Source organism: Bubalus kerabau, chromosome 1, assembly GCF_029407905.1.
Source record: "Bubalus kerabau isolate K-KA32 ecotype Philippines breed swamp buffalo chromosome 1, PCC_UOA_SB_1v2, whole genome shotgun sequence".
NCBI classification, from domain to species: domain Eukaryota; kingdom Metazoa; phylum Chordata; class Mammalia; order Artiodactyla; family Bovidae; genus Bubalus; species Bubalus kerabau.
Window position 1 is genome coordinate 214002958 of NC_073624.1, and position 22523 is coordinate 214025480.

Sequence of the window (22523 nt, forward strand, 5' to 3'; positions counted from 1 at the left end):
AAAGAAGTCAAAGAAAGACAAATGCTGTATATCACTTGTATGTGGCAATCTAAAAAAGCTCAACTCAGAAAAATAACAAATATAGTGGTGGTTACCAGGGATGGGAGGTGGCAGTAGGGGAAATGCGTAAATACTGGCCAAAGTGCATGAACTTTCAGCTGTAAGATTAACAACTTCTGGGGATTTAATGTGCCACATGGTGATTATAGCTAATAATGTTGTATCATATACTGTATCAATACTTTGGCCACCTGATGCAAAGAGCAGACTCACTGGAAAAGACCCTGATGTTAGGAAAGACTGAAGGCAAACAGAGAAGAGGGCAGCAGAGAATGAGTTGGTTGAATGGCATTACCGATCCAATGGACATGAGCTTGAGTGAACTCCAAGAGATGGTGAAGGACAGGGAGGCCTGGCATGCTGCAGTCCGTGAGGCTGCAGAGTCGGATACAACTTAGCGACTGAACAACGACTATATCATGTACTTGAAAGCTGCTTACAGAGTTTAGCAGCTTTCAATCTTGAATGTTGTTACCACAAAAAAGAAATATTGACTACATAATGTGATGGACCTATTAAAAACAAAAGATATTAAGAGATGGCAAGAATACACAGAAGAACTGTACAAAAAAGATCTTCACGACCCAGACAATCATGATGCTGTGATCACTCACCTAGAGCCAGACATCCTGGAATGTGAAGTCAAGTGGGCCTTAGAAAGCATCACTACGAACAAAGCTAGTGGCGGTGATGGAATTCCAGTTGAGCTATTTCAAATCCTGAAAGATGATGCTGTGAAAGTGCTGCACTCAATATGCCAGCAAGTTTGGAAAACTCAGCAGTGATCACAGGACTGGAAAAGGTCAGTTTTCATTCCAATCCCAAAGAAAGGCAATGCCAAAGAATGCTCAAACTACTGCACAATTGCATTCATCTCACACGCTAGTAAAGTAATGCTCAAAATTCTCCAAGCCAGGCTTCAGCAATATGTGAACCATGAACTTCCAGATGTTCAAGCTGGCTTTAGAAAAGGCAGAGGAACCAGAGATCAAATTGCCAACATCCGCTGGATCATGGAAAAAGCAAGAGAGTTCCAGAAAAACATCTATTTCTGCTTTATTGACTATGCCAAAGCCCTTGACTGTGTGGATCACAATAAACTGTGGAAAATTCTGAAAGAGATGGGAATACCAGACCACCTGACCTGCCTCTTGAGAAACCAATATGCAGGTCAGGAAGCAATAGTTAGAACTGGACATGGAACAAGAGACTTGTTCCAAATAGGAAAAGGAGTACGTCAAGGCTGTATATTGTCACCCTGCTTATTTAACTTCTATGCAGAGTACATCATGAGAAACGCTGGGCTGGAGGAAGCACAAGCTGGAATCCAGATGGCCAGGAGAAATATCAATAACCTCAGATATGTAGATGACACCACCCTTATGGCAGAAAGTGAAGAGGAACTAAAAAGCCTCTTGATGAAAGTGAAAGAGGAGAGTGAAAAAGTTGGCTTAAAGCTCAACATTCAGAAAAGTAAAATCATGGCATCTGGTCCCATCACTTCATGGCAAATAGATGGGGAAACAGTGGAAACAGTAGCTGACTTTATTTTGGGGGGCTCCAAAATCTGCAGATGGTGACTGCAGCCATGAAATTAAAAGACACTTACTCCTTGGAAGAAAAGTTATGACCAATCTAGATAGCATATTCAAAAGCAGAGACGTTACTTTGCCAACAAAGGTCCATCTAGTCAAGGCTATGGTTTTTCCAGTGGTCATGTATGGATGTGTGAGTTGGACTATGAAGAAAGCTGAGCACCGAAGAATTGATGCTTTTGAACTGCAGTGTTGGAGAAGACTCTTGAGAGTCCCTTGGACTGCAAGGAGATCCAACCAGTCCATTCTGAAGGAGATCAGCCCTGGGATTTCTTTGGAAGGAATGATGCTAAAGCTGAAACTCCAGTATTTTGGCCACCTCATGCGAAGAGTTGACTCATTGGAAAAGACTCTGATGCTGGGAGGGATTGGGGGCAAGAGGACAAGGGGACAACAGAGGATGAGATGGCTGGATGGCATCACCGACTCGATGGACGTGAATCTCAGTGAACTCTGGGAGTTGGTGATGGACAGGGAGGCCTGGCGTGCTGCGAATCATGGGGTTGCAAAGAGTCGGACACAACTGAGTGACTGACCTGAACTGAACTGAATGTGATGGAAGTGTTGGCTAATATTATGTTGGTAACCACTCTGCAGTAAATAAGTGCACCAAATCAAAACATTGTACACTTAAAACTTACCAATGTTATATGTCAATTTTAACAAAACCAGGGGGGAGGTTACATTGTGGAAGAGCAGAGGAAAATATTCAACTCTCACTGGTAATTGGAAATGAAATTTTACAACACAAAATACAAAATAAAACACTAAAACATGAAAATGAAATAATGATAGATCCTTGAGTAAACTATGGAAAACAAAGACAAAAGAAGCATAAATTTAGAAAACAAAATAAACGGAAAGAAATAATTCCAATCACAACACATATAATAAGTACATTAAATACTCTTATAAAATAAAATACTTGATTGGCTCAACAAATAACACTTGTATCTTTTTTAAATAAGAAAAACATAGAAAATACAGGTGGACAAATAAAAATCAATGCTTAGAACATAGTATGTGTTCAGTAAATGTTTGTTGGATAAATGAATATCAGAAAAACCAATTTACAAAAAGGTAGGGTTGGTAATAGTAACATTAGACTTTGTGTGGATATGGTGACCAGTAGTATTTAACAATTCAATTTTTTGGGGAAAAAATGGATTTTCCCAGCGCCTTACAAAGTGAACGATCACTGATACAAGCATGAGAAATAAAACATAAAAACTGAAAACTGCAGCTCTTTTCCATGAAAATTCATGCAAAGAAAAAACCGTGAGTCCAAGTCCATCATGTCCAAGGAGCACTAATTTTAGGAATCTGGTGATTATCTGGGGGGAATGAACTTCATACATGGCAATAATAGCCATAACACTTAATAGCCAATATTTACCGAGTAACTATTACATCCTTATTTAAAGGTGAGGAAACCAAAATGCAAAACATCTGAGTATTTTGTCCAAAATTCCATACCTAGTAAAGGGGGATGACAGAATCTGTACCCTGAAGTTTATATCTAGGGCCTACTTTCTTAACCTCTTTGCTAAAGGTGAGAAACCACTTTATATGTATAGAAAAGATAGCTGATAAAGTTTCAAAGTCATTCCTAATGTAAAGATCTTACTGAAAAGTAGGAACATGATGCTTGCTCCATATGTTAAATACTGCTGCTGCTACTGCTGCTAAGTTGCTTCAGTCGTGTCTGACTCTGTGCGACCCCATAGACAGCAGCCCACCAGGCTCTCCCGTCCCTGGGATTCTCCAGGCAAGAACACTGGAGTGGGTTGCCATTTCCTTCTCCAATGCACAAAGTGAAAAGTGAAAGTGAAAGTGAAGTCGTGCCCGACTCTCAGCAACCCCATGGACTGCAGCCCACCAGGCTCCTCCGTCCATGGGATTTTCCAGGCAAGAGTACTGGAGTGGGTTGCCATTGCCTTCTCCATGTGACCTCAAAATAATCATCATTTTCAATCATGAAATGATGAAATTACTTCTCATGTTTGTATCAGTGATCACTCACTTTTACTTAGGGGCATTCACTTTACTTTTGGAATTAAGACAAAGATCCTTGCATACAATATGTATGACTTTGTTTTCAACAAGGTCTAGTCATTTGCAATCAGACAGGAAAATAAAATAGCAGTCAAAAAATTTAGGAGAGAAAAATAATCCTTTTTTCTGGAAAAAAAATCTGCAATTCACAAAATTACTACAGGAATTCATTAAGTATTAAAGCAAAAATAATAAGATAAAAATATTAGTAAGGCAACTGTTTACAAGATAAATTAACAGAAAAACAAATATGATGGCCAAAAAAACTCACTTTACAATAGCAATTGGAAGTAGAAAATGACTATAGAATATGCAAAACACATATGAAGAAAATTACAAGATTTTATTGAGAAAAATAAAAGACAACTAAATGGGATTTTGTAAAAATTTAAATTTCCTCGACACTAACCTACATTAACGCGGTTCCAATAAATATCCCAAAGGGGTTCTTTTGGGAACAAAGATTATTCAAATGAGTGTGGAAAGTAATTCCCAAAAAAGTACTTAGACAAAGCAATATAGAGTGTATGTATCCAACATTAAACTGCATTGTAAAACTAAGGAAACTGAAACAGTGGGGAATGGGAGTAGGAACAGACAGATCAAAATAACAGACTAAGAAATCCAGGAAGAAAAACTTATAAAGAGTGCCTTTTCAAAACAAAGAAGAAAGGATATGCTGTTCAATTTATGATGTCGGGACATCTAGTTAACCACAGGGGAGATAATTAAATCTCTGCCTCACATCAAACATTACATTTCGACAGACTAATAAAAGAGTGTAGAAACTGACATCATAATAGTATTAGAAGATAATATTTATATCATCCCTGGTCTGGAAAGGACTTTCTAGCACATAAGCTGGAGAAGGAAATGGCAAGCCACTCCAGTGTTCTTGCCTGGAGAATCCCAGGGACGGGGGAGCCTGGTGGGCTGCCGTCTATGGGGTCGCACAGAGTCAGACACGACTGAAGCGACTTAGCAGCAGCAGCACCAGCATATAAGCAGATGTATATAGTACAAAGAAAAAAAATGAAAATTTTGACTAAATAAACATGTTAAAAAACTTTCTTGTATGTCAAACTTATCATGAATAAAATTAAAAGGCAGATTACAAATGGGGGATATATTTGTAAAATATATGCTGAAAGGATGATGTCTTTAATATATTAAAGTGTTATTTTACAAATCAGTAAGAAAATGATAAATGATAAAAACAGGTGAGCAGGACAAAGGGCAAAGGAACAGTAAGGCTGCAGAGAAATCCATACAAGTGCCTGATACACAGATGAAGATGAAGACAGGTTCCTCATCACCAGTAATCAAAGACAGGCACATTAAACCAGGACATGCCACTTTATACTATCAAATGAGTGAATATCTTTAAGAATATCAACACTCAGCAAAGGACAGGGAAAGGGAAAACAAACAGCATTATGTTTAATTTGGTGGAGACGTGAATTAAAGTACCCTGTCAAAATGTCAAATTGACACTATGTTTCTAAAGATTTCAAACTCTGCATATGTGCTGCTCCAAATTCCAACAATTTCACTACTAAAACACTATGTTAAGGAAAAAATTAGGAATATATAGATGTGGATGTAAGAACAAAGATACTAAATGCTTGTTACTCTTAATCCACGCATGGCAAAAAAAAAAAAAAAAAAAAAGCCTGATGGGACATACATATTATACAAACAGTAATAGTGTTTAAGGTCCAGGTGGTGGTTTAAAAATATTTTTGTGTGCTTTGTTGTATTTTCCAAATTGACTACAATACATCACTTTGGAAAAGGAAAACAAACAAAAAGCTCTCTCAAAACTCAATTACAAAGGATATTATTCCCTGACCACCAAAGCATGTAATAAAATTAACAATAATCTTTGTATGTTATTAGTCCTTTTTTGAGACTTTCATCAGACCAGAGAGAGAAGAAAGACTATTATTAGCACCAGTTTACAGATAAAAGTACTGAGACCTAGACAGAAATCATTTTTATAAACCCAAGCTCTGGGTTCAAAGGCTCACGTGTCAGGTGGGGACCAAGGTCCCCCAAGCAAGGATGGGGTCCCCCCTCATACCGCTGCCCCTAAAGTTTCATTGCTTGTCCTTAATGTTTAATGTCGCTTATGTCACTTTCTAAAGGCTACCATTTGTTTGGATTGTTGTAGAAACCAATAGCACATCTCCACTCGAGAGCTCCCCTTTTATGAACCAGAATGTGCCCACTGCTCCCTGGACATGCTGCAGTGACTCAGTGGTCAGTAACAATCACCCTCCAGCTGCCTCCCTCCCGCACAAGCACCCCCAGAGACCGGAGACCAGGCCCTTTCTGCTCCCACCCAGCACCTGGCACCTGTGAGGAGCTGGTGCTCAGGAAGCCTGTGCTGGGTAGTGTTGGGCTTTTATGCTTCCTGCAGCCCCCTTTCCCCAAAGTAGCAATGCTCAGGAGAGCCCCTGTAGCTCCAGGCATCTCAAGGCGGCTGGGTGGCCGCATGCCTCTCAGAGAAGGGCGATGACAGTAATAAGAATGCCTGCATCCCTCTAGCATTTTTCACGCAATAACTAGCTGTACTTTTCCAACCAGATATTATCCCTCCTTCCCCGGCAAGCTGCTTTTTACAGAGAATTTTGTGGTTTAGCAAGAATCACTCCTGCTCTAAGAGGCGCAGTCAGGAACGAGAACTCAAGATATGTCATCTCTAAGACCTTCTAATCAGAGGGAGAGGGCGCCGGGCCCGCGACCCCACAAGTCACATACATTCATTCTGGGTCTAATTACGACACGTAGGCAGTTGATGTAGGTGTTAGCCCTGGCAAGGGGAGCGCCAGAAGATTGAAAGTAAATTTTCTATAGAAAAAAATTACATAAAATTACTTGGGATAAACAAGCAGCTAAATTAGACAGTGGGCAGCACTGAGTTTAAAAAGTAACAACATAAACCAGATGTGTACATGGAAACACCCTGGAAGGAAATAAACCAAAGAGGTAAAAAGAAGTGGCTTTCCATATTTTTCTTTCACTTTTCCTTCTCCTTTCTTTTACTCATTTCCCTTCTCTTCCTTTCCCTCCCTTCCTGCCTGCCTGCCTGCCTTCCTCATTTTCTGTTTGCAATCTGATTCTATCACTCACATACTTAAAAATACACACAGGGTTTTTGAGAGGAAGATGCCTCAAAGGCAGATGGGTAGTGGGTCACTAGACCTCAAAGCAGAGTTCGGAGAAATAGGTCAGGTCTGGACCCTGTACCCTTCCCTGCAGCTCTGCAGACCTCGGTGTGGCCTCAAGGAAGCCATTCCAGTCTACCAGCTCACACTGAGCACAGACTCCACACTGCTAAGTGCTGGGCACATCTGAAAGAGAAGTACAGGGTTGCCCCTTGACATACCCCGTGTCAAGGGGCAAGGGACGGGGTGCGAGCAGACGCCCAGGCAGCAAGGGACAGGCAGAACTGTCAGGACACAAATAAGATGTGAGGTGAGCATGGTACTTCAGGAGGAGAAAACAGCCCCTTGGGCATTTGGCTAACATTCACAGGCATCTGCTGTGTGTCCAGGGCAGTGCTGAGACCAGGGAGGTGTTTGGTCCCTGTTGTTGGAAAGCATAATGCTGAGCTCAGGCACTGGACAGAAGAAGGTGGCAGGGGGGAGCATGCAGTGTAGGGATTTTTATAAACAGCATTGCTTATATGAAAAGTCATATATGTGAGTATATAATAATAGAGGTATATGTTATATATAATACTTTAGAATTACGCCTTGCTTTAAAAACAAAGAGCTAGGCACTGGAGAATGAGATGTAAGATCAATTCTGATGGGTGAGAGGGCAGGATGTGTGAGGCATCTGGAGGTGCTGATGAGGAAGACTGTTGTTGCAGAGAGGACCAGGGAAACACTGATGGACGCTTCCTGAAGGAGCACAGTGAAGGGGAAGCTCTGGGATCAATGTCCAGCAGCCCTGAGTGGATCATCTAAGCTTTCTGCAGTTTGGTTCCTCCTCTGGTATAGTGGGCTTCCCTGGTGGCTCAGAAGGTAAAGAATCTGCTTGCAATGCAGGAGACCTGGGTTCAGTCCCAGGGTTGGGAAGATCCCTTGGAGAAGGGAATGGCTACCCACTCCAGTATTCTCCCCCTGGGAAATCCCATGGACAGAGGAGCGTGGCGGGCTACAGTCCATGGGGTTGCAAAGAGTCGGACACAACTAAGAAACTAACACTTTCACTTTCACTGCTGCAGTGAGAAGTAACTGTTTCCCCCCACCCCCACCAAGCACCCACTATTTCTCCTTAGGATGAGAGTACCAGGCACCTGCTTTAGAGTAACCACCCCAGCCCCACTCTCTGGGCAACACTGTCCTCATCCCCAGCACCAGGTCGGGGGGAACCTGGTGTCTATCTGACCTTAGGTGCAGCTTTTCCTTCTCTGCACAATGGCTGTTGGAGGATGGGCCCAAGATGCAATGTGGTCCAGCAAGAGGAGACCTCACGGTTTGAGCTTAAGCAGCTGGGGAGGGGTCGTCTATTGCTTCCCAACTGAGTTCTGAACCCAGTCCTGTGTGGAGCCAGTTATCACTGGCCTCTCCAGTTATACATCCCTTTCCCTCTTGCTAAAGACAGTTTGGTTGGATTTCTGACACTTGCGATTATAAATTCTAACTGAGGAACTGCAAGCTCCCAGAGGACAGGAAATGCACATTTGCCATCCCCTGCTCAGCACCTGTGACTGCCCAGTGTCTAGCTGGCCTTTGTGGAATCACTGGAAGGATGATACAAGTGGAATTATGGCATCTCCTCCATAAATCTGCTATATTTTAAAAGAAAAAATGATTCTCAGTAAACACCTTTTCCATTTTGCTTCCCATTATCCTATAAGTGCTTTCTACATTAACTCCCCAAGAGGGACCCTATTAACTCTCTATGGCCATTCATATCTTAGTGGGAATTTTTATTGAATTCCTTTTCACGGAGAGGCAGTGTGGGCAACCACGATATGGCACCCATTGTTAAGTTATAAGTAAGAACATGCAGGGTGTTTTGGCCATAGAGAGGCTTCACAGGTCATCTGGTTTAATCTCCTGCCTCCAGGTGGCTGGGTTTCTAAACAGCAGGCTGTCCCAAGAGCACAGTGATGCAACTGAGGAGGGAGGCCAAGATGATGTAAAGCTGCCTTTATGACAGAGATGCAGACGTTTCAGGAAGGAGGCACCGCACAAAGTGAGATAGAGGTACAGGGCCCCAGGCCCCCAGAGTCCCCACAGGGACATGGAGCTGCGGGGGAAACTGGTAGTGGGCTTGACTTTATTGCACAGTAACCACTCAAGACAAAGGCCCATCAGACAGGATCGCCGGTAGTGCAATTCTCTTGGTCGTTCAGTTCTGCATTTAATCACAGCAAAAATCAAAATGATCAGTGCTTTGCCTCCTCCACCTTTCTTTCACTGGACTTGAGTCCATAACGCCTATTAAAATTTCCAAGAAAATGTTAAGCAGCTGGTCAGCATTCTTCCTTTAACTACCCTGGAAGATAGTAAATTACCCTTTTGCCATAGTCTCTCAGGCACTGGGATTTTAAAAAATAAAAAACCACAACTCTTATCGCTTTCCCTCACAGCATCATTTTCTGTCCCTTAATTCACCCTTGTTGTTCATTTTTGGATCTCTTCCAGCCTTTTCACATTCTGCCTAAAATTTGGAGGCCAAAGCTGATGGCATAATGCTGATGCAGACATCTTTCTGATGTGACTTGCAGCCTAAACAATTTTCAGTTGTATCTTTCACATTTAATATTTCAGTGGCTGCCACTTTTCAAATGAAGCTAATTGATTATCCCATCAACACATTCTCAGTATGCATCTGCCCCGGTGGTCCCTCGGAGCCCAAGGGCTTTACCAGGGGCATCATCCGGAATTCATTCTAAAGGCCCATTACCATTAGCAGAGCATACAACTCAATGACATAATCATTAGGAACTCTAATAAGTTCCTTGAGGGCAGGAACCATATATTTCAGTATTTTGTTTTGAGGTACCTTTTGTATATCAATCAGCTGAGTATAGCTAAGGAATTGGAAAATTTCTCCCCCAAATTCCTATGTTAAAGTCCTAACCTTCAGTGTGACTGTCTGGAGAAAGGACCTCTAAGGAGGTAAAGCCAGGTGAGCCAAGAGTGCTAGAGACTGGACAGTAGATGCGTAGCGAGTTACTTGTTCTTTACAGATAGTGCATTGGTTTCCAGGCCAGACAGATCTCATGGCCATTACATTTACTACAAAAGTGGCAGTGAATATAAGCTCTATGAATCTTGATTTTTGCGTATGTAAAGTGAGGATGATAGCACCAGTCACTTGGAATTGGTGTGATGATTAAACAGGTTACTGAATATAGCCTAACACAAAACAGGTGCTCAATAAATATCGGCCCCTACTATCATTACTGCCATACATTCATTCACCATTCATTCATTTAGTAATAACAGTCCATGAACCACAGATACAGTGGTAACCAACCCATTCAGGGTATCTTTCACTTGGAGCTTACATTCTAGCTCACTGGACAGACAGTAAATTAGACAGTAAATAAGACTATGTTGGATCATCATAACTGCTGTGAAAGAATTATAACAAAGCAATGGACAGTGGAGGGAAGAGAGGGCTCCTAAGTGGAGAAAGTCAGCAATGGTCTTTCCAGGGAGTCACCATTTGAGGGGACACCACATGGTGAGAGGGTGGCAGTGAGAATGAACTCAGGAAGACTTTCAAGGCAGAGGGAAGAGCAAGTGCTAAGGCCCAGAGTGGAAGCAAGGTTGTTCTACTTGAGGGGCAGAGAGAAGACAAATCCTTGTGTCTGGAGCACGGGGAGCAGGCAGGAGAAGGGAGGAGATGAATAGGGAGAGACAGCGGGGGTGAGATCATGCAGGGCCTTGAGGGCTCTGGGAAGAAATTGGATTTTATCCTAAGCATAATGGAAGGCCACTGGAGGGTTTAAGAAGATAAATCATGACCATTACTCTGGGTTTTCCAAAGGCTGACGAGACATAAGGAAAAGGCTTTATGATGACTGAAGGGTAAAAAAACCCGAGTCGCAGCCTCTGGCAGCGTAAGAGGAAAGGGTCAGAGCGGCGTCAGCCCCAAGGAGTTTATGAGGAACACACACCGTTTGTCACCTTGCCTTGTCACAGATGGCTGTAAGTTGGGAGACAGAGGTTGAGAGCCACCTGGCACAGACGAGCCTGCTTCAGACAGAGCACAGGAGAAACGTGCTTTCTCCATCAGCCACTGCTCTGGCCAGAGGATCTGCACACGGAGGACCCTCCAAGGATCCTTGCTATGGTGGCTCACACGACACTGCAGCGATTCAAATATGCACAGTGGGACTCAGAAGGTCACACCCAACACACAGCCCTCCAGGACCTCTGCTGTCCCCCCTGCAAGACACATCGCATGAAGGATGCCACCCACCTGGGCATCAACCCAGACCAGCAGGTGAACATTGCATGTCAGGACTGAATCTGACCTCACTGTACCCAGTGCCCTTTAGCACCCCCTTAGAACCACCTAATCTTGCTTATTTGCATGTGTAAGTTTTAGATAAGGGATCCTTGAACACATCCATGTAGCACTAAGCTCTTAAACAGGCCTCTGAAACTTCACCTTTTAAACCCTGCTATGCGGTATCTTCTCAGAAGACTGGTGCTCCAGCCTTTTCACCGTTCTGGCACAACAGCCCCAGGGATGGTAAGTCCAAGTCCACTTAACATCTGAAGGACTTCCATTCATTATGAATCCCTTGGTTAAAAATGCAAATGATCCTTGGCAGCCACACAGACCTCTGTGTGAATTAGCTTATCACTCACATTCCAACCCCAAGCCAAGACAGCCAAATGTGATATACAATGAGGGCCAGCTCTGGGGAGCTGGACCCCTTCTCCTGTCCATCAGGTTAGCCTGTCCTGGCTTCCTCCTCATTAGGAATCTCTGAGTGCCCACTCAAAGGCAGCTCCTTTATTTCACAATGTGAATGAAGAGATGCTTCGGGAAGGATCAGTTCAGTTCAGTCACTCAGTCGTGTCCAACTCTTTGCAACCCCATGATTCATAGCACGCCAGGCCTCCCTGCCCATCACCAACTGGTCCCATCACTTCATGGGAAATAGATGAGGAAACAGTGGAAACAGTGTCAGACTTTATTTTTTGGGGCTCCAAAATGCAGATGGTGATTGCAGCCATGAAATTAAATTGACCAGTTTACTCAAACTCATGTCCATTGAGTCGGTGATTCCATCCAGCCATCTCATCCTCTGTCGTCCTCTTCTCCTCCTGCCCCCAATCCCTCCCAGCATCAGTCTTTTCCAATGAGTCAACTTTTCGCATAAGGCGGCCAAAGTATTGGAGTTTCAGCTTTAGCATCAGTCCTTCCAATGAACACCCAGGACTGATCTCCTTTAGAATGGACTGGTTGGATCTCCTTGCCAGTCCAAGGGACTCTCAAGAGTTTTCTCCAACACCACAGTTCAAAAGCATCAATTCTTCGGCGCTCAGCTTTCTTCACAGTCCAACTCTCACATCCATACATGACCACTGGAAAAAACATAGCCTTGACTAGACAAACCTTTGTTAGCAAAGTAATGTCTCTGCTTTTTAATATGCTATTTAGATTGGTCACAACTTTTCTTCCAAGGAGTAAGCGTCTTTTAATTTCATGGCTGCAATCACCATCTGCATTTTGGAGCCCAAAAAAATAAAGTCTGACACTGTTTCCACTGTTTCCTCATCTATTTCCCATGAAGTGATGGGACCAGATGCCATGATTTTACTTTTCTGAATGTTGAGCTTTAACCCAACTTTTCACTCTCCTCTTTCACTTTCATCAAGAGGCTCTTTAGTTCCTCTTCACTTTCTGCCATAAGGGTGGTGTCATCTGCATATCGGAGGTTATTGATATTTCTCCCGGCAATCTGGATTCCAGCTTGTGCTTCTTCCAGCCCAGCGTTTCTCATGATGTACTCTGCATAGAAGTTAAATAAGCAGAGTGACAATATACAGCATTGACGTACTCCTTTTCCTATTTGGAATCAGTCTGTTATTCCATGTCCAGTTCTAAGTGTTGTTTCCTCACCTGCATATAGGTTTCTCAAGAGGCAGGTCAGGTGGTCTGGTATTCCCATCTCTTTCAGAATTTTCCACAGTTTATTGTGATCCAGTCAAAGGCTTTGGCATAGTCAATAAAGCAGAAATAGATGTTTTTCTGGAACTCTCTTGCTTTTTCCATGATCCAGCGGATGTTGGCAATTTGATCTCTGGGTGGCATCACTGACTTGATGGATGTGAGTCTGAGTGAATTCCGGGAGTTGGTGATGGACAGGGAGGCCTGGCATGCTGCAATTCATGGGGTCACCAAGAGTCGGACATGACTGAGCGACTGAACTGACTGAGATTGGTCCTAACTTTCCTTCCAAGGAGTAAGCATCTTTTAATTTCATGGCTTCAATCATCATCTGCAGTGATTTTGGAGCCCCAAAAAATAAAGTCTGACACTGTTTCCACTGTTTCCCCATCTATTTCCCATGAAGTGATGGATCAGAGCTAGCTAAATGAGGAACATTAAAACATCCTGCCCACTAATGTGCCCCAGGTTTGGACCCACAGCTTTCTTATTTAATGTTGTGGGGGAGAATTTTTATTTATCTTCAGCAATCTCCTCATGGTCTCTGCTCTCCTGAGGCTGGCACACAGTCATCAGTAACTGTACTGGCCTTGGCAATGATGCCATCCTCACTAACAAGCTATGTCTCAGCTGTGTAATTGCCAGTTAAAGAGCACCACATCCTAATTAACCTCTCCAGGGAACAAAAATAAAAACATTAAGAATTTTAGACTTAGCAGGACCTGAGCACAACCTCTTATCATATAGATAAGGAAATTATGTCTGAGGATGATTAAGGGCCAAGGGCCCATGGCCAATTAGTAGAATGCCAGAACCCGAAGCTGGATTTCTAGACCGACAACCAAAGTGCTGGGTCACTCCAGCAGCCAGGATGAGCTGTCCACATTCTCGCCCTCTTTATCTCTTAAAATATGTCGATCAAACATGTATCATGCTGAGATCCAGGGTCATGGGGAAGACATAATGGCTCATTCATTCTTTTAATAACTATCTGTGCATGCGTGCATGCTAAGTCACTTTCAGTTCAGTTCAGTCGCTCAGTCGTTTCCGACTCTTTGCGACCCCATGAATTGAGCACGCCAGGCCTTTAGTCGTGTCCAACTCTTTATGACCCTATGGACTGTAGCCCACCAGACTCCTCTGTCCATGCAGATTCTCCAGGCAAGAATACTGGAGTGGGTTACCATGCCCTCCTCCAGGGAATCTTCCTGACCCAGGGATCGAACCCAGGTCTCTTCTGTCTCCTGCATTGGCAGGCAGGTTGTTTACCACTAGTGCCACCCAGGAAGCCCAATAACTCTCTGTCTTGTGCTGTACTTACTTGCTCAGTCGTGTCTGACTCCTTGTGACCCCACAGACTGTAGCCCACCAGTCTCCTCTGTCCAAGGGATTCTACAGGCAAAAATACTGGAGTGGGTTGCCATGCCCTCCTCCAGGGGATCTTCCCAACCCAGGGCAATAACTATCTACTGAGAGCTATCATGTATGAGACACAGTGAGGGTGCTGGTTAACAGCATTGCTTTTCTAGGTAAACAGCTTTGATTCCTGGCAGTGGGATTTGAGGGTTCAGGATGGGGAACACATGTATACCTGTGGCAGATTCATTTTGATATTTGGCAAAACTAATACAATTATGTAAAGTTTAAAAATAAAATAAAAAAAAACTAACTAAAATGAGACATTGATACTAAGCACACAGAGTTACTGAGTGGTGAAGTGCTGTGATATTTAGGAGGGGCTTGGCCTAATCTTTGGCCTGTAGTATGTAATCAGTATGCTATAACTGTCTTCATTCTCCTCCCCATGCAGCTGGGAGAGATGAAAGGATCCGTGAAACCTTGTTATCAAGCACTGGACAGTAAGAAGTGGTGTTGGGGTGGTGAGGCAAGAGCAGGTGAACAGAGAGAAAGTGAGATGAGAACTTAGCTGGATCTTGTAGGATATAGAAAAGGTATTCACAACTAGAAGCCACCCCTGTGTAGAGCTGGAAGTAAGGAAGCTGTGAGAGCAGGATGGGGGGCACTTGAGACATCAAGGATGGCCCTGGAACTCCCATCAAAGGAGCGGGAATGATGCCTAGTGACCTCCAAATCAGCCATTGAGACCTCCATGTGAAGGAGCTTACTGGCCAAGAGTGAGGAGGCACCATGGATGCTTACAGACTGGGGCCAGAGACACCTTCACAGGGAACCAGGGATGAGGATAAAGGGTCAAGGAGGGTTGGATCTGAAAGATAAGGGGGCAGAACGTGTAGCTAACCTGGATGTGACCAACGTGGGACCAAGAGGGACTTGTGAGCAAACGGAGCTTGTGTGCTCAGGTGGATGGAGCTGACTGTCTTCATCTTTAAAGGGACCCGGCGAGGAAGTTTCCCAGTCCTCCTCCTCCCGCCAGCAGAGGGGCAGGTGGAATGACACCCTGTGAACATCCATGGAAGCATGAGTGGAGTGGGCAGTGAGGACTCCTGAGCACACCCTCTGCCTAGAGAGCCTCACAGCACCCGGACTCTCCCCAAAGGATGGCTAATGTGCTGCCTCTCAGTCACCACATGCTTCCTCTGCCTCTCTTTTTGTTTCTAAGCTGCTGGAAAATGAGAGGTTTCAGTGGAAGATGAAAAATTATCCCTTATTTTTATTCTGTGTCTGAACACCTTCCACTTCTCTGTAAATTGAAGGGTGCATTTTGGTGCTTCGTCTAATGCTTGGCTAAGAGAACCAGAGAATCAAGAATTAGTCAAGGTTCTAGAAAGACTGATGCAAGCCGATGCTTCATAGAGACACATTACTCTCACCCAAAACTGCCCTGATTCCTCATTGAAACCGGGGTGCTCCCCATAACCCTGGGGAGGGGGCTCCATTCCCCCTTCCTCTCAGTTTTAATCTCCCAACTGTGAGCATGAGTGTGGTCATGGCAATACTGGCCAGTGTCATAAGCATTCCAGACACAGACTGCTGCTAAACAACCAGGAATCACCTTTGAAAATGCAGGCCAGAACTGATCCTGTAAGAACTGTGAACTCAAGAGCTGAGGGAACTCAGAGCACCAAGAGTCATTCACATTTTATTGATTTCCTCTCACTTCTTCCCATTATTTGGCAACATCAAGGTGTGAGATAGACACAAGCACACACGCACTGAGTGGGCTGTGGGGTGGTGACCAGCAGGGTTCGTGGCCCAGATGGGTGTGCAGCTCTGGGCTCAGGCAGGAGGATCCTAGTGAGCCCCCAGTGGCCTAGGATCAGCCTCACTCTGCCTCCATCTCCCAGCCCCAACGAGTATGGTGCGCTCACCTACAAGTCTGTAAAACAGTCTAAAAAACAAGTCTGTAAAAACAAGTCTGTAATGAGCTAACTTAACTCCCACTACTTGGACAACCCGTGCTGGGCATGAAGATGAACCCTCATCATCAGGCTCCATCCAAGCACCACAGCATCACCCTGGTGATGCCTGCCACTTTGCCTCAGGGGTGTAATTCATGGACAGGTGGATGGCGGTCCCTGAGCCATGTGCATGCGTGGTAAGTTGCTTCAGTCACGTCCGACTCTTTGTGATCCAATGGACTATAGCCCACCAACTCCTCTGTCCACAGGATTCTCCAGGCAAGAAAACTGGAGTGGGTTGCTATGCCCTCCTCGAGGCAATCTTCCCAACCCAGGGATCGAACCAGCATCTCTTACAACTCCTGCATTGGCAGGCGGGTTCTTTACCACTAGTGTGCCCCTTGAGCCATGGTGGGAGGTAAAATACCACAAGCTGTCCTGTTGTTTCAGTAGTAATTTCTAGGATCTACCATCATGGCTCCAGAAAACAAGTTATCTTTAATAAAGGGGCATTGCCCACAGGGCAGTGAGCTACCTGTCAGGCTCGTCCATAGCCCAAGGAGCTCTGCTCTGCCTGCCAAGCCCTTGCTCTGTTGCCTTCCCCTCCCCACCAACAAGGTCTGGGTATGTGGCCTTCAGTTCCTCCCCCAGACTGTGCTCCCACCCCCTCAGGGCTTTGCTCCTGGGATCCCCCTGGTCTAAACACTCTCCTTCCACCTGCCCCTGCCAGGCCAGCTGCTCTGTCCTCTAGTAGACATCCCATCCCTGGGAAGGGTGCCTTGTCCAGATCAGACGCCCCACGCCCCACACGGCATCACATGTCACTGTGACTCTCACATCTGCCCTTGTCATGTGGCCACTGTGTCCCCAGCACCCAGGGCATGGCCTGGCACATATGACTCTGCGAACATTCGGTGACTGGCCAGGGGACAACAAGGGAGTGACGTTGAAATGCCGGCTAAACTGCCACCTTGCTCTCCCACAAGCCTAGGCCACCGTGCCCTGGCCCACATGGCTCCTTTTAGCTCAGGTGACTTGACAACCAACAACGCAGATGAGTCACTATGGCAAGGAACATCACACCCACTTTAGAAAGGAGCAAATGTCTGGTAAAAACCGGTTCTTCTATGGAGGCAGAGTGCAATGATTTCTTGCTAGTAATTGTGACCACATGATGAGTCATCCTGACCAGAATGTGCAGGGCAGGAAGAGTGCCCCTCCAAGTCTGGCCATGAGACCATACCACACACGTGCCTCTATCTCCTTCCCAGGCTGGCTTGGGTGCTGACACCCAGGGCACTCTTGGAAGCTGCCATCAGCTTGGGTCCCTGAAAGACCATGTGGAGGACAGCTGCCTTGACCATCTGAACACCTGTCCAGAAATGTCTCTGGAGCAAGAAATCAACTTCTGTTGTGTTGAGACACTGAAACTGTGGGGCTGACTTGTTACTGTAATCTATCAAACCTTCACACATACCCAGGCTTAGAAAAGATAAATGGTTCTCCCAAAATACTACCCACCAATGCCAGCTCCAGAATCCACATTTTAATTAAGGGATCTTCCCACAGTTCTGTGCTGGACTACACTCACCACAGGGTATTTCATTCAGCTGTCTCCTTCTGTCTTTTCTAATACCACTAGACATCAGCTACCAGGGGCCGACCTAGCACCATCCCCAGTACACAGAAGGCTCTCACTGCAAGGAGATCAAAACCAACCAATCCTAAGGAAATCCACTTTGAATATTCACTGGAAGGACTGATGCTGACGTTCCAGTACTTTGGCCACCTGATGCAAAGAGCCAACTCACTGGAAAAGACCCTCAAGCTGAGAAAGATTGAAGGCAGGAGGAGAAAGGGACAACAGAGGATAAGATGGTTGGATGGCATCACCGACTCAATGGACTCAAACTCAATTGACTTTGAGCAAGCTCCAGGAGACAGGGAAGGACAGGGAAGTCTGGCGTGCTGCAGTTCATGGGGTTGCAAAGAGTCGGAAATGACTTAATGACTGAACAACAGCAGCAACAGAATTTTTCCCATGTGCCAGGCTCCATCCAAAGGTTATTATAAATCTTCACTTAATTCTCCTAACTTCATGAGGTACATATGATCATCATCTCCATTAGGAATGAGGAGACTGAAGTACTGCTGCCTCCCTGGTGACAGCCGAAGCAGCTAGAAGTCATCCAGCCCAGTCAGAGCATTTCTAACCCTGAACTCACTCCAGAGCCCACAAGGCTCCACAAACAGTGACATCCTGCTTCAATAGAGACTCGCTGTTTTAGAGTCACTGCTTCAGATTTCTGTTGAATGTTTGGCGCTTTTTTTGTATAACATTACTCATCTATAATAACATTTATTTTCTACAGAGAAGGAAAAGCAAGCAGTAAAATGGGTTTTTTAATAAAAAAAAATCTCCTATGGTTGTATTTATGCAGCAGCCCACAAACACTGATCCAAACCACGACGAGAAGACAATGGCTTTGTGTAACCGTTTCTCTTTTCTCAGGCAGCGCAGCCAACCTTTTGGAGTGTGACACCCAATTTGCTTGTTTGGATTTTGTGACACGTTTCTCCCCTCCACCCCCAAACGCGGCTGAAACTGCTGTATTCTGCATATTTGTTTTTCTTTTGAAGCAAATGGTTTTGAGAATCCTGCGCCAGCCCTTGAGACAACTGGAGACACCCTGGGGTGCTGTAAAACTGACAGTGGGAATCACTGATCTGACAGAAGGAGAAAGGGCACAGGGAAAACTGGCATATCAGCATCTTCCAGAGCTGCAGCACGACCCAGGCAGCCCGAGTGCAGCCGCTGCTCACACCCGACTTCAAGGTGAGAGCAGGTGAAATCCTCCTTGCAGGACTCCCTGCCCTTCGCTGGCTGTTCCAGGGTAGCTCACACAGCAGTTTCCAAGGGCCCCTGCAATCCTGAGTCACATGACCAGTAGTTTTATACTCAGCACTAGCCTAGGCACCTTCCAACCACACTTTATATAAGAACATCATCCCTGTCTTCAAGGACAGGGTAGCCAAGGCAAGGTGATGAGACTCACACATATTATGCTTTCTTGCATCATGGAGAAGATCCAATCATACACAGAAACAGCACCTCATCTCCTCCTCTGAGAAATCACTGTGTCTGGGCTTCTGTGAGGTGGGACCCTGCCCCAACCATGGTGCCCCATCCCTTCAAGGTCTCCAAATACAGAAGACGCTTTGGCAGAGGAGAGCCAAGCAACCCCTTGCTAATAGCTGGACTCAGGCCCCATGCTCCAGTGTAGCGATCTGGCAAACAGAGCTGGGGCAGAGATATAGACCAAAGCAAGTCCTAGGTGGGGTCTGTGTGCTCCAAACACTAATACCCACAGACTCGGGTCTGGATCCCGCCACCCTTACTTGATCTGCAACAGCCAAGACACAAGAGGAGGATGTGCCCCAGTGCCCAATATATGGGCCCACAGGAGGCAGTGCCCAGACCTGACATGGGGCCAGGTGCCAACACCTGGGGTGGGGAGGGGTGAGCCTGGAGACAAGACTGGCCCGGGTAGAGCCAACAGTCTTCTTTGCGAGGAGAGCTAATGTGAAAAAAGATGGGTTCCAGCCACCCTGACTGATTCTCTCCTAGTGTCTCTCTGGGCAACACTGATGTGACTTTGTTCTTATTTATTTATTTTTTTTCCAGCATCTCTCTGTCAAAATCTTAGCAACATTCTCGGTGACACATTCTATCATGTAATAAATACAAGGTACCACCTTTGGAGAAAGTGCTGCCCTCCAGTGCTACGAGTGAGAGGCATGAAAGGCGAGAGGAGTGCAACGGCTGGAGCCTGGACTGCGGTGGCCACCTTGCCAGGGAGAGACCCGCAATGGTGAATTTTAGAATTATTTTTACCAGGGAGTCAGGAGGCCTTGAGCATCCTACTTCTGCTGCTAAAGATCAGCTGGGAAGAACTAGGGCTTGAGCTGCATGCGGCATAGCCCTCCCTGCACAAGAGAAAGCAAGCCCTGCCTGGCTGAGCTAGTGACCTGAAGGACTATGGTTCGAAGGAGGTCTCTCATCTCGGGGGGAAGGTACAGCAATAGAATAAGCAACAAGTCATTTTATTTGCTAAGACTATGAGCTACAACCTGAAATAAATCAGTGTGAAATGAGAAAACAGAAAGAGAAAGATGATCCTTCTCAAATTGCCAGTCAAGTTTTGGTTTACAAAATCACAGGTTAGTGATAGGAATGGCAATCATCAGATGCCTCGGTCATAGTCCTAGTCTCAAATGAATGATATTAAAGTGTTCTAGTGAGCTCATTCCTGGTGTCCACCACTGTACTATGTAACGCTTCAATAATCTGTGTCCCTTTACCATGGGATGAGAAACCAAGAACAAAGCTCCAGCAGGCAAAGCTGGACAGGGAGTGGTCCCTAAGCCAGCTCTGCGGCAGATAGAATTTGTCATTGCTGTTCCATCGCTCAGTCACGTCTGACTCTTTGTGACCCCATGGACTACAGCATGCCAGGCTTTCCTGTCCTTCACCATCTCCTGGAGTTTGCTAAAACTCATGTTCATTGAGTCAGTGATGCCATCCAACCATTTCATTCTCTGTCACCTCCTCTCCTCCTGCCTTCAATCTTTCCCAGCATCAGGGTCCTTTCCAATGAATCAGCTCTACCCATCAGGTGGCCAAAGTATTAGAGTGGTAGACAGAATACTGTTCTCAAAGGTGCCCATGCTTAATCCCTAGAACCTGTGAACATGTTGCCTTACATGGCAAAAGGGACTTTGCTGATGTGATTGAGTTAAAGGTCTTAGGGTGTGATTATCTTACAGCCTCCTGGTGGGGCCAATGTAATGACAGGGTCATCGTAAAAGGGAGGCAGAAGGGACAGAGAAGATGTGACAACAGGAACAGAAGCCAGAGTGACATGGGGCCATGAATCAAGAAGGCAAGTAACCTCAAGAAGCTAAAAACTATAAGGAAGCCGATTCTCCCCCAGAGTCTCCAAAAGGAAGCACTGGCTGGTGTTTGTCTGAGGCTACACAGACTAAGCAACCTTTATAACTTCCAGAAATCTACAGCTACTACAAATGCTCCTCACAGCATCACCTCCGAGCAGTACATTTAAAAAAAATCCATAGCATAGAGAATTATATTGAGTAGAATCTCCAGGTCTGAGTTTGAGAACATGTGCAGTTGTGTAAAAAAGCCTCCATTGTAATACAGCTGGGGAAGTAGGCGTGCTGGTTAGTATAGAGCTTCCGAGGACTTTCTATGAAGAACTGAGACCCCTCTCATGAGCCACTTATAAACAGACCCCGAGCTTCAGAGTTGGGTCTTATCCACCCCATGGGGACTTCCGGTTCTCCAAACACAAGAGGGCAAACATACACAGCACACAGCTGGGCTTGCTCTGATGGCCCAGGTCAGAGCTCTCGCTAAAGTCGGCAGTGGCACGGTCACCTGCAGTCGTCCTGACTCAGAGCGGCTAAGTCCCAGGTGGGCCGCCCACCAGCCTCCTAGAGCACCAAGCCTGATCCTGCCCTTTGCTCAAAGGCCCTGTGTTCCTGGAGAGAACCAGCCATCAAGAGGCCAAAACACACCCAGAGCAGCCGGCCCCCTGCCCCACAGGGACAAAGCCTGCAGATGCTCATCTCTGTTGTGACACTCTCGAGCCACGGTCCCAGGAACTTCCTGCCACCAACAAGCAGTACCTTGTGGACCTAAGAGCTAATGCAGGAAACCAAAGAGGGCCTGGAGGGCCTTATCATGGACTAGCAGCTACTGAAAATAACCCCTGTGGTCATTATGTAGCTTGACACTTTACTTACAACCCAACGAAACTGATTTGGGATTTCTGACTTGAAGAACTACAAGAGAATAAATGTATGCTGTTGTAGGCCACACAGGTGGTGGCAATTCATCACAGTAGGGACAGGAGACACGTGAGCTCTCCATGAGCAGTCACCTCCATGCCACTCTGGGCAGGACAGACTTCCAGCAAAGCCAGCTGAGGACAGACCCTTGTCCTCAACTTCACCTCATGTTAGAGATGATTCATCCTGTATGCACACCTCAGAGCAGACTGACCTAGATCCCCACTGAGAAAGAGGGATGGCTGATCAGACCCTGAGGACTCTCCATCCTGACTCACCACCCTTTCCTGCCTCCTGACCACCCTCCAGCAGCTGGCAGCTGCCCACCCCCACACCCACCCATCCTTGTCTTCCACTAGGAGAGGGACCTGCAGTAACAGAGCTGTGCCCCCTCACCCACACATCCAAAGGGACCCCTCAGGCTGAAACAAGTCACTTTAGAAGATAAACTGGTTGTATTTTA

The 22523-nt window shown here is 45.6% G+C and overlaps 1 protein-coding gene across 1 annotated transcript in view; it reads right to left on the reverse strand.

The window, feature by feature from the left end:
• Positions 1-22523, reverse strand: part of FSTL4 (follistatin like 4) — a 537703-nt gene that overhangs the window by 337943 nt on the left and 177237 nt on the right. The window lies entirely within an intron of this gene.